General features: G+C 47.0%; 1 protein-coding gene across 3 annotated transcripts in view; it reads right to left on the reverse strand.

Moving 5' to 3' along the window:
- Nucleotides 1-11,112, reverse strand: part of PRAG1 (PEAK1 related, kinase-activating pseudokinase 1) — a 58,340-nt gene extending 47,228 nt beyond the window's left edge. The window contains exons 1-2 of one of the 3 annotated variants that reach the window (XM_072776224.1): nucleotides 10,880-11,112; nucleotides 8,898-9,106 (exon numbers count right to left, since the gene is read on the reverse strand). The gene's annotated coding sequence lies outside the window, so the exon portion shown is untranslated. Of the gene's footprint in view, nucleotides 1-2,323; nucleotides 2,479-8,897; nucleotides 9,107-10,879 lie in introns of those variants that run through there. The other 2 variants (XM_072776225.1, XM_072776223.1) reach the window with 2 other exon arrangements.
- Nucleotides 11,113-17,054: the final 5,942 nt, after the last annotated feature.

Consider the following 17,054-nt stretch of genomic DNA (forward strand, 5'->3'; position numbering starts at 1 on the left):
CTGTGTGGGCCTTTCAGGTTCCTGCATCTCCTTATAAGGCTGAGCTATCCATAGGGGTGGGCGTCCAACCACTTCCTCAAGGCTACCACAGATTCACAAAGAAGCAGTCTGGGGTGGCCACAGTTCATTTCCTCCCTAGCCGGCACGGAGAGCGCAAACTTGTCATATTTGCTTGCTACCAGAGGTCCCCATCCTTTGTCGCACGTGGCCCACAACAGCCCTGGGACTTTTGAAGTGGGCTCCGGGTTACAGAGCTGTGGGAAGCTTCCCTGCAGAACCCTCACCAGCTTGTGTACACTCTCAGCGCTCCCGTGCCCAGCTCTGAAATTCTCTGACGTGGGCACAACTCTCGGTACGACTGACTGCTCAGAGGTGCAAAGGTTTTTAGGGGAAGTCTTTGAATAAGACAACAGAATGAAGCGCTAGCCTTCCACCATCATTGACTCACTGCATCCTGTTCAAACTGGTTTCTCAGTCACAGCAAACAGAATTTGCCATCATGTCAAGCCAGAAAAGATTCATTTCCAGTTCTGTCTAGAGAGCTCTAGGCCTGGAATTATCTCCTATTTGTTTTCAGTGAAAGATGGTGAAAAACTCAAGTGGCGCTCACAGAGAGCAGCGCTGTGCTTCGCCTACCAGTGCCAACTCTCCACAGCCTGGGAATGGTACCTTCCTGCCCACATTCCTTACCTCGGAGGGGAGGCAGCCCTCAGATTTATGCAAATTCCCCCATTTCAGTGGGAGGCAGCAGGGTAAGATTAGACAAAGATCCTGGCATTCTTTATGATCCAAGTCCTGATAAAATATCTTTGCCTCTGCAAACTTCTGCACTAGATTTGTGGCCACAATTTGCAAGACTGAAGTTGTCAGACACACTCCCATCCCATTTCAAAAACAATCTGAAGACTGACGGCCAGGTCCGTAAAATTAAATCTTTTTGGCTCAAAATTCCCCCTCACACTTGCGTCAAAGGTTGTTCATGCCTTGCCCAGAAGTGACCGAATTCCAGAAAATACTCATCCAATAAATATATACGCATATTAATTTAATTGTTTTATATATAAATATACATTGTACACACAATATGTAATACAGAAATTAATACATATAAAAATTAAAGTAATGCAACACTGGAAAAGAAAAGTACGTATGGGAAATGTCTGGATTTCAATACTCCACTGGCAGGGGTTGCCCAGGAGAAAGAACAAAGTGACAGCCTTAACACACCTCCCCAACACTCCCCTCCTCCTCACACACACAGACGATGTCATGATATTCGCCCAACTTTTCATTTTTTCCTTCTCCAATGCTGTGCAATCCAATCTCAGCGGTAGGAATGTGTTTCCAAGGGTGAGACCTACTACAGTCTAAAGGAGCAAGGAGAGTAGCCGAATTCCACGGGATCCCATGATAGCAAAGCAGAAGCAGGATTTCCCAGGGCTTCCTGTCAAATCTCCCTCTCCAAAAAGGGAAAAGCTTGCTACCATAGCCCAGGCCAGGGATCCAGGAGGTCCGTGCAACCCGACTCTGCCCTGATCCCATTGCAAAACTCCCGGCCCCTAAGTGCTTAGGGCTTTCCCATTCAGCTCTGCAAAGCCATGCCCTCCGCGGCTGAGATTTACCTGGGAAAAATAAACACAGTAAGCCGGGCCTGCCTCCATCCCCATTTACGGGACCTGAGAGTGGGGAGAGGTGCAGGGGCTCTATTTTCCCAGCGCGTGTGCGTGTGTGTGTGTGTGTGTGTGTCCGGCTGGGGACACAAGCAGCACCGGCAAAGGCGAAGAACGTGCCCCCAGTACGCCTTCCAGGGGGCTCAGCCCGGGCTCCGAGGCCGGCCTCTCACCGGGGCAGCCCAGGGGCGCCCACCGCACCCCGGGACCCGGGTCCGAGCAGCCCGGGCGCCCCGCCGCCCGCCCCGCGGCTCCCGCGACCGTCCTCCCGCCGCGGCAGCGGAGCCGTCCCCGTGAGCGACCCGCGGGGCGCTGCAGCCTCGCGCCCCAAACGCACGAGCCAGACCAAGGGGACCGGCTGAACCCGCGGCTCTCCCTCCCCGAACGCGAGGCGTCAAGTTTCCCCGTCTTAAAAAGCGCGACCCCGAGTGAATCGAAAGCACCCGCGGGCGCCCGCTGCACCCCCGAGCCCGCCCCGGGGCGCACGCGGTCCGGACGCTCCACCCTCCGCGGGCGGGCGCCTGTCACCCCGGGGGGCGCCGCCAGGGGGTCGCCCTCCCCGCGCCGCCGCGCTCGCCTCCCCGGGCGCCCCTCTGCGGCCACGTCTGCCAGACAAAAAGGGACGGGGTCTGGCGGCAGCGTGGCGGGCTCACCTCGGGGCCGCGCTCCCCCGGCCTCGCCGTCGGTCGCCGAGCCGCCAGCCGCCAGCCGCCCCGCCGGGCGCCTCGGAGCATTGTTTGCAGAGGGAGCGCGCGCGGTGCGTGCCCGGCCGCGGGCGGGTGTCCTCTGCCGGGCCCGGAGGCCGCCAGGCCGGCCGGCAGCTGCGAGCGCGGCTCCGCCCCCTCCGCCTCCGGTTACGCCGCCCGCCCCGCGCCCGCCCCGCGCCCGCCCCTGCCCCGCGCCCGCCCCGCGCCCGCCGCACCTCCGCAGCGCCCGCCCCCGCCCCCGCCCCGGCCCCGGCCCGCGCGCCCCGGCTCCCGCCGCCCCGCCCGCTCGCTCCGGCCGCCAGGCCCCGCCCCCGGCCCCGGTCCCGAGGGCCGTTAGAGGGGTCCTGCCTCCCCTCGCCCCCGCGCCCCGGCGAGACCCCGGCGCGGGAACCCGCAAGCGCGGGGCGGGGCGGGGGAGCCCCGCGGGGCAATCCCGACCCCTCGGTCCCGGGACGGAGCCTCAGGCAGGTTCCTGAAGCCCCGCGAACTTTACTTTTCTGTTTGTGGAATGACGGGCTGGGCCGGAGGGAGCAGCAATTCGGGGCTTCGTCCGCCGGCCGGGATTACGGACACCTGCGTCTGCAGTGTCCCGGCTCCACCGAGATACCCCGAACGCGACGTAGGCCCGGGGCTAAAGGAATCTTCTAACAGGGCAGCCTACCGCGGACTCAGCCCCCCCCGCCCCCAGCACCCCGACCTGGGCGCCTGCCTGGGTGGCGGCGATGCGGTGACACGGAATAGGAAGGAGAGCCCAGGAGGACACCCGGGGCCCCCCTCTCTGCCCCTCCGGCTCCCCGGAGACGTAGTGTATTGTAGCCCCAGCCAGGTCCTCCGGCCTTCATGCTCAGGGATGAGCCTGCGGGCCTCCACCCCGCTAGACCACGAACACTGGGTCCCCCCTGGAGATTCTTGTGCTTTCCCTGAGACCCGGCAGTGACCGCTGAACTGAGAGGATGGGGAGGCGGGTGGAGGGGAGACAGGGAGAAGACCTGCTTTTGAGGTTTGGCGTGGGTGGGAGGAAAGGAGGAAGGTAAAGAGATAGAAGGAACGCTTCCTCGTGCCCCGACGTCCGGATTTCTCCTTAGTATAATCGAATTGAGGGGAGACAGTATAGAGGGATGGAAGGGGAACTAATGTTGGTTAAGTACCTAGGCTGCACCAAGCCACCCCATGAGAGGGAAGGCATCCCCATTTTAATTTTTTTTATTATTATTTATTTATGATAGTCATAGAGAGAGAGAGAGAGAGAGAGAGAGAGAGAGAGAGGCAGAGACACAGGCAGAGGGAGAAGCAGGCTCCGTGCACCGGGAGCCCGACGTGGGATTCGATCCCGGGGCTCCAGGATCGCGCCCTGGGCCAAAGGCAGGCGCCAAACCGCTGCGCCACCCAGGGATCCCCGGCATCCCCATTTTATAGGGAAGAAGAAACCTGACGCTCAGGGGACCACAGAACTTGCCGGGCGCCCATCAGCGCCACCGCGCTAGTGCTGGGATGGGAAGCCACAGCTGCGCGGCGCCACTGAGGGACAGTTCCACCTCTGCGTGTGCCCTCTCCACCTAGAGGCAGTCCGGCCCTATTTTTCTTTCTTCTCAACGTGAGAGGAAACCACGTGAACAAATATGGAAGGAAAACTCTGGTCAGCCTCCCTGAGCGTCAAAACCAAAGTGGCAGGCCTTTCTTTACTAAGACCCAGCAGGGAGGGGGATGCTGATGAGCAAATAGGTATGAAGTGGTCGGCGCTGGAGAAAGACAAAAATGACATAAGAACGTGCATGCCATTCAGTCACAGTGGGAGATGGCCTACAGTGGGGGATGGCCTGGGGTTCGAGAAGTTCCTGGTTCCCATGACTAGGGCTAGATGTGTCAGTCCTTCCTCTGTAAGGGCTGGGTGCCGACACCCACCTCACAGGATGGAGCATACAGAAGCCATCCACTTTCCCACTTGATTTTCCTTTCTCTACGTAATTTATCCGTGATCCATAAACAGGCCGAAGAACGTAATTATAAGAAGCAAAGGCACCAGCGTGACAAGATTGGCAGTTTGGTGGCATGGGACAGCAATTGAAGGGTTAATTTAGTCTTTCTGCAAAATAAACTGTGTTCCCAAGTGTTTTGCTGCGCTCACACAAAATAAATGCATTATACTGTAGCTGCTGACATACAACGTGCATCTTTTTATGCCAGCGACATGGCCTTAAAGATGGCTTCATCTTGCCTAACGAAAAGAATCAAAAAATACTTCAAAAGACCCACTTAGAGCCACATAAAATACCCATTCTTTTAGGCGGTGCTCCACCAGTGACTGTTAAGCATGTTATCTCCTCAGTAAAGCTGCACTAAGCTCATGCATTTTAATAAACAATTCTTGCTCGAACTTCCAAACTGCATCCTGCAATGCAGTGCCATTTGTGTGTGCACAGCATTCTGCTTCTAGCTACTTATCAGTCCATTTCATGACACTTTTAACTGCAGGGCTTGGGTTCCCTGATAGAGATCAGACCTCTACGAAGGACAGCGATTCCCTTCGGGGTTTAGTCTCTGAGCACCAGTCTGTATAAGAGAGCCGTTAAATTGGGGGAAATTAGGACAAAGGCCGGGACGGGTTGTGCTTTGGGGTAGGTAAGCTGGAGTCATCTGAAATTAGAAAGGCAAAAGGCAGAGTGAGGAAGAGTATACATTAAAATATACTGAGAAGATGTGAACTGGGGTGTTTGAGGGGTTAGACGGTGGGAAGATTGGACCAAAGTAATCCCACAGAGAGGCGTCTCTCCCCTTAAAGGGAGAAAGGCGTTCAGTTCTAGTCAACAAACGTTTATTGAGCTCTTTCTACTTAGGAAGTGCTGGATGAGGTCCCATGGGGAAGATATAAGGTCTGTGAGCGGGAGATAATGCCGGGGCAGTGGGGGCTCAAAGAAGGAAAAGAATAAACACAAAAAGTGGCTAGGGGCTTAGGAGGATGAGAAGGATTTCAATGTGTGGACAGTGGAAACTTTCCAGACTGAGAGAATGGTATCCACAAGGGAATGGTCATGGGAGAGGGGGGAGACTTTGCAGAGATTTCCCGTCCAGTCTGGCTGGAGCGTGGTTATAGAAGATGAGGCTGGCACTGTGGTGTGGGACTGGCAGGAAGGGCCTGGCTGCCCAGGGAGCCAACGGGCCAGCATGGACTTTTCTGAGCCAGAATGACGTCATCCAAGTTAGCTTTGCATTAGCCCTACCTGGATCTTCTATCCCAGATAGATTAGGAAGTGGAAGAAGAGGTGGGAGACAGGAGACTGGCTTGGAGTTTCCATCTCTGGTCCAGAAGGGAGGCAAAGCCTCCCCAGGGGCTTTGATGAAGGAGGCAGCAGTGGGAATGGAAAGCAGGGATGTGCGATGGAGGGTTTTGAAAGATGTGAACAGGTACATCTGGAGACTAGGGACTTATTAATTCACTGAGGGTAATAAGATACTTACAAATAATAGCCTACATTGTGGAGCATTCACTCTCAAGCCCTGTGTGCCAGAGGATTTGCATGCCTTCTCTCACATAAACCTCACCGAAATGCCCAGGTAGGTGCTGCCATGAGGCAGAGGAAGGAAGCAAAGATACGCACCAGCATTTGAGCCTCTAGGGACCAGTAGTCTAATGGTACCACTAGTACAAGTAGGGAAATCAGGGCGTTTAATTTGTGGTCTCTGGAGTCTGGTGTGTATGGTCAACTGGTGAAGGAAGTCATCCTGACAGCTGTGGTATGTGGAGCCATAGAAAAAAAAAAATGAAGGAGGTTGGAGAAGAGATGAGATGAAGAGGTCGAGGGTTGGCCAACACAGCAATCTAAAAGAGGCCGTGGAGACAAGGAGCATGGAGCCTCTCTTTGAGACCTTCTTTAACCCGGAGTGGTGTAAAGAGGGAGAATAACCAGGGAGGAGGTGATAGGAAGGGAATCCCGGTGGCAGTTAATTGAGTGAGGTGGAGAGTGTCTGAGACCAGCTTAAACTCTTAGTTACTCTCTTTAGAGCAGCAAGAATTTCCAGTGGACCCCATGGAAAAAGGAAATCAGGGGAGAGGAAAATGAGATGGGAAACACGGTCAGGGCTGTCATTTGGGAAAGGGGCATTTAACAGGGGAAGGTGGATGGGCCACAGATGAAGTAGGATGGAATCCTGGGAAGCCATGGGCAGGTGCCCAAAACCACCATGAAGAGGATGGGGCAGGGAAGAAGGGAAGGAAGAGGGTCTTCCGAAAATTTGCCATGGGGAGCTCATCTGAGTTCTGTGCTGCGGGAATCTGGTAGTGTCAGCGAGCCAGCCAGAGGTCGGTCTAGTGAGCACACACAGCCCTACTCCCCGCCTTATTTCTCCCCGAGTGATAATCAGCTCTTTGGGTTGCCAACCCAACTTATGTCTTTCTCCTCTGAGCTGTGGAAATCTAAGTAACCTTATCGGTTAACCCCTGTCCTGTGATTATGGCACCACATCCTGGGAGCCCATCTTTTAAAAAAACCTTTTTTCAACCTCCCATCCTCCCCCCCTGCTTTAGTCCCAGGCAATTCTCCACAGGATAAAGCATTCACAATAATTTACAGTATCATATTCCAAGCACTGAATAGATTTTTCCCCCAAAACTGAAAGCTATTATTTAAATAACTGCTGGATGTCAGAATCTCAAACCGCATGGGACTAAGAGCCAAGGGTTCAAGATTGTTATGATCTTCCTTTGTGCCCAAGTGCCACAGAGCTCAGATGTCAAGTGTTGAAGAAGGAAAACACTTTCTTTTTTCCCTTTTATAGCATAAACACAGTTGGATGTGCATTCGGTGATGGATATCTTATTACAAACCTCATTTTTATCAAAATGCTACTGTGATAGGTTGAATTATGTTCTCTCACACCCCCTCCCAAAGATATATTGAAGTCCTGACCCCAGTTTCTCAGAATGTGACCTTATTTGGAAGGAGCGTATATAAAGAGGTAACCAGGTTAAAATAAGATCATTAGGGTAGTCCCTAACCCAGTGTTATTATAAGAAGGAGAAAAGAGACAGACCCCCCAAAAAGGAAGAGGGTGTGAAAACAGAATGGGAGAAGAGGCCATGTGACTATATCGATGCATCTAGGAGCCCAGAAGGTCAAGAATTGCCAGCAAACACCAGAAGCTAGAAGAAACAAGGGGTTTTACCCCAGAGCTGTAAGAGAGAACGTGGCTCTTGCCTCCACCTTGATCGCAGACATCTAGCTTCCAGAACCTTGAGACAATAAATTTCTGTTGGTTTAAACTGCTGACTTTTTGGAGTATTTTGTCATAGCAGCCCTAGGAAAATAATACAGTTACTAAAATGAAAACGTGCCAAAGAGTGATATACCTACTGCTTCTAGACAGAAGATAAAGGTTTTCAAAAATCAACATGACATCCAGGAGACATGTTAATTAATGTCCAGTAAGGATATAAGGCCAGACAGTTTTCCGTAATGAGGTCAGCGTGCCCCTTTGTTTAACTTGCCCGAGGAAGAAAATAGTCATTCTTTCACTGAGAGCTTCCTCCTTCTTCAGTTTCAGGGCCCACGGTTAGGGGATAGTCTTGGTTCCTTACTCGTGTTGGCATTTGCATGGTTGAGAGACTCTACCTCCGCAGCCAGGCAGTATGAATAAAGATGTACCTCAAAACCCATCAGTGAATTGTTCTGGTACCACACAAACTTCCAAAGATGTTGTTCGTGGACAGGATAGATCATCCAGGTCTGATACTTCAGGAACCAATGGAGATACTGAGGTCCTCAATCACTGACATGACTTGCCCAAGGTCTCCTGAGACATTTCATAACCTTGTTCTTCTGAGCTTTCAAGCTGTTTGGTTTTAACGTGGCCTCACGGTGAGTTAAGGGTGTGAAAATGAGAACTATTTGAGGAATTAATCATGACTCCCACTGCTTGGCTTTCTGACTAAGCTGGAGCCAGGGCTGGAAAGAAGCAAAGTATTTTACGTTAGGAAGAGTCACAAAGAAACAAACAAACCCATTTGAAAGATCTGCTTGGTACCCTAAGGAAAACCTCCGAATGGTACAGCCACTTTGGAAAAACAGTTTAACAATTTCCTAAAAAGTTAACCATAAATGAGTCTTATGACCTAACAATTCCACTCCTAGAAGCCCACCAAAGAGGAATGAAACTCGGCACATGCAAAAGCCGGCACACAAATGTTCACACAGCATTATTCATAAGAGCTAAAGAGAACCAACAACCCAAAGGTCCCTCAACTGGAATGGACAAGTAACATGGTCTGTCCATACAGTGAAATACAGGATCCAGTAATGAAACAATAAAAGCCTGATACACGTGACAACACACATGAACCTCAAGAAGGATATGCCAACTGAAAGAAGCCAGACGCAAAAGATTACCTAGCGTATGATTCCATTTATATGAAATATCCAGAAGAAATAACTGGATAGAGATAGCAGAGGAGTGGCTGCCTGGGGTAGGGAGGAGGAACAGGGTATGGGAGTGGGGAGTAACTGTCAATGGGAACGGGGGATCTTACTCCAATGATGAAAGTGCCCCACAGCTGCATTGTGCATCATGATCGTACAACTTGAAAAACGGAGTAAAATTTGTTGAATCAGGATGCCAGGGTGGCCCAGTGGTTGAGCATCTGCCTTTGACTCAGGGCGAGATCCTGAGGTCCTGGGATTGAGTTCCGCATCAGGCTCCCTGTGGGGAGCCTGCTCCTCCCTCTGCCTGTGTCTCTGCCTGTCATGAATAAATAAATAAATAATAATAAAAATAAAAATTATTGAATTGTATAGTTAAAAGAGTTGAACTTTATGGTATGCAAATTATACCTCAATGAAGTTGTTTATGAATAACAGAAAGAGTGGAATATGGCTCAGCCTTAAAAAGGATGGAAACGAACACCTGGGGATGCCTGGGTGGCTCAGCGGTTTGGTGCCTGCCTTTGGCCCAGGGTATGATCCTGGAGTCCCGGGATCGAGTCCCGTGTTGGGTTCCCGGCATGGAGCCTGCTTCTCCCTCTGCCTGTGTCTCTGCCTATCTCTCTCTGTGTCTATCACGAATAAATAAATAATCTTAAAAAAAAAAAAAGAAACAAACACCTGCTACACATACATGCATGAACCTCACAGACATTAAGCCAAGTGGAATAAGCCAGTCACAAAAGGAAAATTGCTGTATGATTTCACTTTATTTGAGGTCCCTAGAGTACTCAAGTTCATGGACACAGCAAACAGAATGGTGGTTACTGGGGGCAGGGGAGGAGTGTGAGTGGGAAATCATTGTTTAATGAGTACAGTTTCTGGTTGGGAAGATGAAAAAGTTCTGGAGATGGATGGGAATGATGGATGGACAGCAATGTCAGTGTGCTTCATGCCAGAGACTTGAACATTTAAAAAAGTTAAAATGGCATATTTTATGTCATGTATACTAGATAATTGGGAGAGAGATTGAGAGAAATACCTGTTTCTGTGAGCAGCCTATTTCTGAAAGATGACACAGGTCTAAGAAATCTCATCTTTTTTTTCTCTTCTGTTTTCTTTTCTTTTCCTTCCCTTCCCTTCCCTTCCCTTTCCTTTCCTCTCCTTCCCTTTCCCTTCTTTTTTTTTTTAAGTAAGCTCCATGCCCAGCACAGAGCCCAATGCAGGGCTTGAACTCATGACCCTGAGATCAACCCAGGAGCTGAGATCAAGAGCTTGATGCCCAATCAACTGGGTCACCAAGCACCCCAAATCTCATCTTTAAGTCAATAAGCCTTAGTCATTCAAAAAAACAGTTTTTAAACTCCAGTAGGAAATAGATCGATCCGCAATTCTATAAAGTTGCAGAAACTCCAGGCCTATTGCTACCTGATAAACCATGGATGAGAAGACATCACATCCTTTACAGTTCAACCATTCCACTGCTGAACGTCCTTCTCCCCTCGTCACCCCTCAAGGCAGCTTCAGTTTTGCATCTTACTAGGCCAGTAGGCTTCTGAGTGTCCTGACCTCTGCGTTATTTTTGTTGACTTCTACTGGAAGGCTTCTGTGTAACATTATTACCTCTGAGACCTAGTTATCATTTGCCAAAACCCAGCCACATGAATGTCATTACATGGACTGTATCTTAGGGGCTTTTACTTAACAAAGGTAAGCCAGTGTTCTGAATCGAGTTTGTCTGAGAAATGTTCGATGGTGGAAGAAAAGAAAGGTTTTTATTTTATTTATCTGAAAAGAACTCATCATTTACTATCTGCTGTAAAGTTTTGTAAGCCGGCTGAGAAACAAACTGTTTCCTTTGTTAAGGTGAGGTGGTCTCTTCTCTTTTCCTTCTTTTATTCTTATGGTTCTCATAGGAGATATCCCACAAAAGGATTGAAAGACAATCTTTTGGACACTTAGAGCATTTTACTAATAACCAGCATTGGCCCTTCCTAGGAGTAAAATCCCATTTTGGTACAGCACAAGTAACTCTGGGGACATCTCCTTTCTCTCCATGGTCCACACATGGTGAAACCAAAGAGAATCTTACCCGCTTCCTCCTTTCACGTTTCTTGAGAGCGTGGAGTGAAGGGACAGATGGGGCCTGGTTTCTGTGCTGGATGGGGTAAGGTGACAGCCGAGCAAATAAACTTTCCTATCTAGGACCTGTAGGTACCTGCAACCTTCTTTCAATTTCAGGCCTATGTAATTGCCATAGATTATCTATAACCTGACAATCCAACCCCAGAGCCTTCTCCAGACACTGGCCCTTACTAGCAATTATTTCTCCACAAGTCATAATGTTCTAGAACTAGAATTCTCGTGTGGGGAGGGCTTGCATAGTCAGAACAGTCACTCATCAAGTAGAGAAGACTAGAGGCAGAAGCAAGTGGTTTACTTATTTGCCAGATCCTCTGTTTCAACTCCCAGACAGCACTGCCCACCCTTATCACCCGTGCTGTACTTGGAATCTCAGGATAATCTGCTTGTGGATTTACATCCCTAACTGGTTCTGACCTATGCAGAGGGTAGCTGAGAGGCTTCAGGAGGGCCCCTCTATAGAATGCCCAGTGGTCACAGAAGGTAGCAGAGTCACTAACCTTTGCATGTGACCAATGAATGGGGGAAGGGGACCACCATGTCTAGAAAGGGGGAGGGGATGAAAACCTTCAACTAATTTACTGGAAAGCCCCAGGCCTTGTTAAGGAGGCTTTAGGATAATAGCTCTTTTGACTGACTGTTCAGTTTTTTCCCCTTTTAGAAGTGGCAGTGGTGGCTGGCAGGGAGACACATGTAGAGAGCAGGGCAAGAAAGGGGTCAAAAGACACGTGATGGGGCTGATTAACAAGTAGGCTTTTTAAGCAGTGGCCAGGGGACACCTGCAGCTCTTCCAGACTTGCTGGCCCAGTAGGGGTTGTTTGAATGAGAAAACAGCTTCCAAAAAGATGTAACACAAGAGCATAAAAGGAAAAAGAAAAATGTGCATTTGTGAGATGAGGGAATTGTAGAGTTTTATCTCTGATTCTTCTCAAAAGAAACCTTTTATTATCTAATATTCCCATCCGTAGGTCAAGGCTCACAAGATGAGGAGAGGACTCATCACCAGGGCACGTTGCTGGTGTTTTGCTCAAAAAGGAATTTGCTTTCAAACAGACATGCATTCACTAATCTCTTTTCTTTAAAAAAAAAAAAAGAAAGAAAAAGAAAAAGAAAGAAAGAAAGAGAGAAAAGAAAAAGAAAACCACAAACATAAAATCTCTTCCAACTCAGCTGACTGAGTCCAAGCGGGGATGACAGCAACGTTCACTTGCATGATCCCATAGAGCTAGTATCCAGAATGAAAATAAATGTGACTTTTCAAATCCGGGCATAGTGTTGCTTTGTTTGTAATCCAATTAAAGAATAAGCACTACAATGTTATTGTAGGACAGAGGAGATAATACAGAGTTCCACATTTTGGGGGCTGTAATACAGCAAAACTTGTGCTTGACAGATTGGCACCAGTATTTTGAGAAAGCCAGAAGGGGACAGTTCCTGATTTCCAAGGGGCTGCACTGAGTGTGGTGGCAGGTGGCAGGGAGCAAAAGGACAAAATCCCCATACCTTCCATAGTTAACTAGCCCAGATCTGTACCAGATGCTTATGTCTCATATTTACTGATATTTCCTATAGCTAGTAGAGTCTTCCTTAATAAATATCAATTGTGTGATCATATACATAAGATACCTATCTGCCTATCTATCTGTCTCTCCCTATTGGGATGCTAACTTGCTGAAGAAGGCCAGCCACTTAAATTTGGTTTTAGCCAGACCTGGAAGTAATTAAATTATCATTGGCTTTATCATTGCCACTTTGGGAAGCTTTTGCTGACTCTGGAAGCAGAGTTGGATGTTCCTTCCTGGGGCTTACACGGGCCTCAATTTCCTTGTCTGTAAAACACAGTGATACCTTCCTCAAGAGGTTGTTTTGAAAATTAAGTAAGCTATGTGAAATACCTACTGCAGAACCTCGTGTCTTAGTACATTTGGGCCACTATAAGAAAGTGCCATAAACAACAAACATTTATTTCTCACAGTTCTGGAGGCTAGGAAGTCTAAGATCAAGGCACCAACAGATTCAATGTCTGGCAAGAGTCTACTTCCTGGTTCACAAAAGACTTCTTTTTGCTGTGTCCGCATATGGTGGAAAGGGTGAAGGAAGTCTCTGGGGTCTACTTTATAAAGACACTAATCCCATTCAGGAGTGTTCCACTCTCATGACCCAGTCACCTCCCAAAGACCCCACCTCCAAATACGATCACCTTGGGGGGTAGGTTTCAATATATAAATTTTGGGGTGAACCAAACAATTAGTTTAGAGTATCTGGAATATATTACACTCAATAAATGATGGGTGTTGTTAGAACATCCATCAGAAAATTGAATCCATTCATTCAGCATATTTTTATTGAGGACATACCCTATGCCAGGCTTTAAGCAAGACCCTGATGATACAGTGATGAGCTAAACAGATGCTTCCTGATTTTCTGAACTGGGCAGTATAGTAGGGAGTGGGGGGAGTGGGAAGATGGGCAATGACTTGGCCAAACAGGACCATGCGTTCCTTTTATATTATATTCCCCCTTTAAATTTTTTTTTATGGAAGTATAATTAACTAAGTATAACTAACTGTATTAGTTTCAAATGTAGGGATCATGCATTTTTGAGGGCAAATTGTGATAGATGTTTTGAAGGGACAATTCTCTATAAGATCACAGAGCAGGGGAGCTCTGCTGCCCAGAGATTTAAAGAGGTCTTCCCTGTGATTGATGTTGTGGTTGAGGTTGCAAGGATGGCAAGTGACCACTTGGAGGGTGAAGCATGACATGGAAGCAGGATGTGGGAAAGAGTATCTGTTCTGTTGTGGTTCAATTTCATACTCTTAAAAGATTATGGTATTTATTGGAATGAATTTGGAAGAACTAAATTCCAGCATCTTTTCTGGCATATGAGTTGTTATCCTGCAGCATCGCAGGAAATGCAGGCAAAGCAAAGGACAGTAGTTAAGGAGTCTGCAAGGAAGACACCTGCGGGAGGATTATGGAAGCAAATAGAAGGCACCAGTAGGATCCTGAGGTAAACCCATGGAGCATTGGGCTGAGGGGCAGGAGAGCTGAATCCTGTCCCTGACTACAAGCTCTGGTTTACAAATAAGAAAATTGGGATTCAAAAAGACTGTACTCACCAGGATATACACCTAGTAGGTGGTGAAACTTTGACCACAATCCCGGCTTTTTTATTCCAGGTCTTTTGAGTACACCACAAATGGAAGATTTGAGGAAATAATTGCTAAGATTCCTTAGTAAAGGAATCTTTTATGAGAGGAATATTATGAGAGATCCCCATGGTGCTTCCTTAACACTGTAACAAAAAAGAAGAGAAAGAAGAAGGAGGAGAAGAGGAGGGGGAGGAAGTAAGATAAGGTAAGCAAGGAGAGGAAAGGAGGAAAAAGAGAAAGAAAGAAAAAAAGAGAAACAAGGGATAAATGAAAGGAAAAAATCATAGATTTTATTTATGACTTTTCAACTTTGGAATATGTCCAATTTAATCATTTATAGAACCATTAAAATCCACATCAGAGCGATCACCAATTGAGGGTTTTGTCTCCATCTCGTCATGAGGGCAATCAGTAGGAAAGACACGGGACTTCTCCACCATATTATCATAATGGTTATTTCAGCCAAAGCTTGGTTATCTGTGCCAAATGCAGGGCAAGCTGTGGAGACATGAACCCCGCGGAGAGTTCAAAACCGTTCTGAGTCATTAGCTCCAATAAACTCACAGCTCCCAAAGCAGCCAAGCTGGAGGTCTCTGCTGAGCTTCGTTCCCTTAACCTTTTCCATGCCCTTGTTCTGAGCCTATAGGTTAAAAAATTGAGGACAGCACACCCAGCAAAGGAATGGTTTGCTTTGTTCTCAGGGTAGACAGCAAGTTAAATCACCACACTGACATTGGCATCTGGAGTCTAGGCAATTCCTTGTCCTTTCATTGCTTGCACCAAACCTTCTTTTGGCTGCTCCCAGTGTAAGGCAAATATGCTTCTCCCAAAGGCCTTTTTGGCATTCCCTGTTCCCTTAGCCACAGTGACTGAAGACACTGTTCTTTGTGCCAGGGTCTGCTTCAACCACCTTCCCATGCCAGGCACACTGTTTTTCTGTTTACACTTTAGGAAAAATATAAATGTGTTGTCATTTAAACATAATATCGAAGCCTCCAGAATGTTTGCTTCTTGTTTCTCTATTAGAAGAAAGGAATCATGATAAAAATTGTGCTTTGTGTTTCTCATGGAATTTAAATATTTTAAAAATATAATATTGGTAAGAGACTCATAGCTCCTGCTCACCAAAAAACATTCATTTGATAAAATGAATGTTTAGAAAAGTAGAATCTGGGGCTTCTGGTGGTTTGACTCTTGATCTTGGGGTTGTAAGTTTGAACCCCACATTGGGTGTAGAGATTACTTAAACAAACAAACAAACAAACAAACAAACAAACTTAAAAAAATTAAAAAGCAGAATTTGCTTTTGTGTGTGGAGTAGGGACTCAGGAATGACTTTGGAACTTGTTATTAGTATTATGTAGCAACAGCTCTTGGGCTTTCTGTGGTGTAGAAAAAGAAAGTAACGAAAACTGAGATACTCTGAGGTGACACTACATACAAAAATAAATCATCTATAAAAACAGCATATTAATAGTACACTTATTTTTAACCAGTGTTACAGTAAAGCAGAAAGATCTTCTCAATATTTATCCCCAAGTCCAATATTTAAGACTTTTCAAGAGGAATATCTAGAAATGTACAGACCAGAAAGTGCAATGGCTTTCCAAGACCATGGAAAAAGAAAGTAAGTCCAGTTCCTGTGAGTATACAAACCATTTAAAAGAAAACCAGACCCCCCCCTATAAATAAATTTTAAAATTTTTTAAATTAAAAAAGAAAAAAAAAGAAAACCAGACCCCTTTTAAACACCAAATGATCCTATTTTGGGGATGAGGTCACCAGGAAATGTTTGTGTTCAGAAATGCCATCTGTGTGTCATGGGATCCCCAGTATAAAAGATGGGCCGCACTGGGTTTTATCATTAGAGAGAAATCTCATGTAATTCAGAAAAGAAAAGATATTGTTACCCTCTGTAATGTTAACATCAGATTAGGATACAGACACATCCCTAGTTTATCTTAAAAACCTATTGAGTGTGTATAAACTATGAGGTTATATTCACACTTTTGAAATAAATATATATATTTAGTCTGTATCTCCTAAGGTTAACAAGTTCTAGAAGATTTCCAATTACTTTGCAAAGTGATGCTTATTTTACTTCCTCCAAATGCTGTCATTTCCTACCTTCAAAGGGTGATTTGACTTCCCCCATGGGCTCCAGGGAAGCAGTTCATATTCTCTCATCACTTTGATTCCCTCAAATCTCTCTGGGTCTTCTCAGCTTCCATACCTAGTTCACCGTCGACATGCCTCTTTAAATCTGTCCTCAGTGACAGGTGCATTCACCCTACTGATAAATTTTTCTTCCATATTATGTTACTTCTATGCCTCCTCTCATTGTTCTTAACCATTTTACAGGTTTCTTTTTTGCTCTTGCCTTGACAGTCACAGCCCAAGTCAGAAACTTTGATTTACACTCATTTTACATCCATCGTAACCTCTAGGAGTGAGCTTTGTGTAGACGAGCCATATGTGTGTTTTAGAGTCTTTGATGGTTTCCCTGCCAATTTTTGTTGTGAAAATATTTAGTCCGGGTCTGTCCTCTTTCCAAGTTTGCTCCCCACCTGGATTGTTACGTTGCTGTGTCTGCACACAGGATATCTGTGTGAGAGAACGGCAGAAACTCATTATTTCAATATGAAAAAGCAGAAAAGGGTTATCAGTGGATTATCATGCTGTAGATGAAGCCCACACAGTATATAGAGCATCTGTACACCTCAAGGAGGCATTCAACGAAGAATTCCATGATACCTCTGTGTGAAAGAAGGGAAAATAAATCGTGTTGAGTCCAAGTCATTTCGGGATCCTTACACAGTTTATCATTCATTCTAAATGAATCCACTGGCCTTCTGGATTTTATATAGCATGTCAGCCAGCCCCAATCATATGTCCTGCATATTTTTGAAAGATAGAAGGCAATGTTGAGAGATGCTCCTTACTTCTGAGAGGAACGGCCTGGCTTTACAA

The sequence above is a fragment of the Canis lupus genome, chromosome 15, assembly GCF_048164855.1.
Source record: "Canis lupus baileyi chromosome 15, mCanLup2.hap1, whole genome shotgun sequence".
Taxonomy (NCBI): Eukaryota; Metazoa; Chordata; class Mammalia; order Carnivora; family Canidae; genus Canis; species Canis lupus.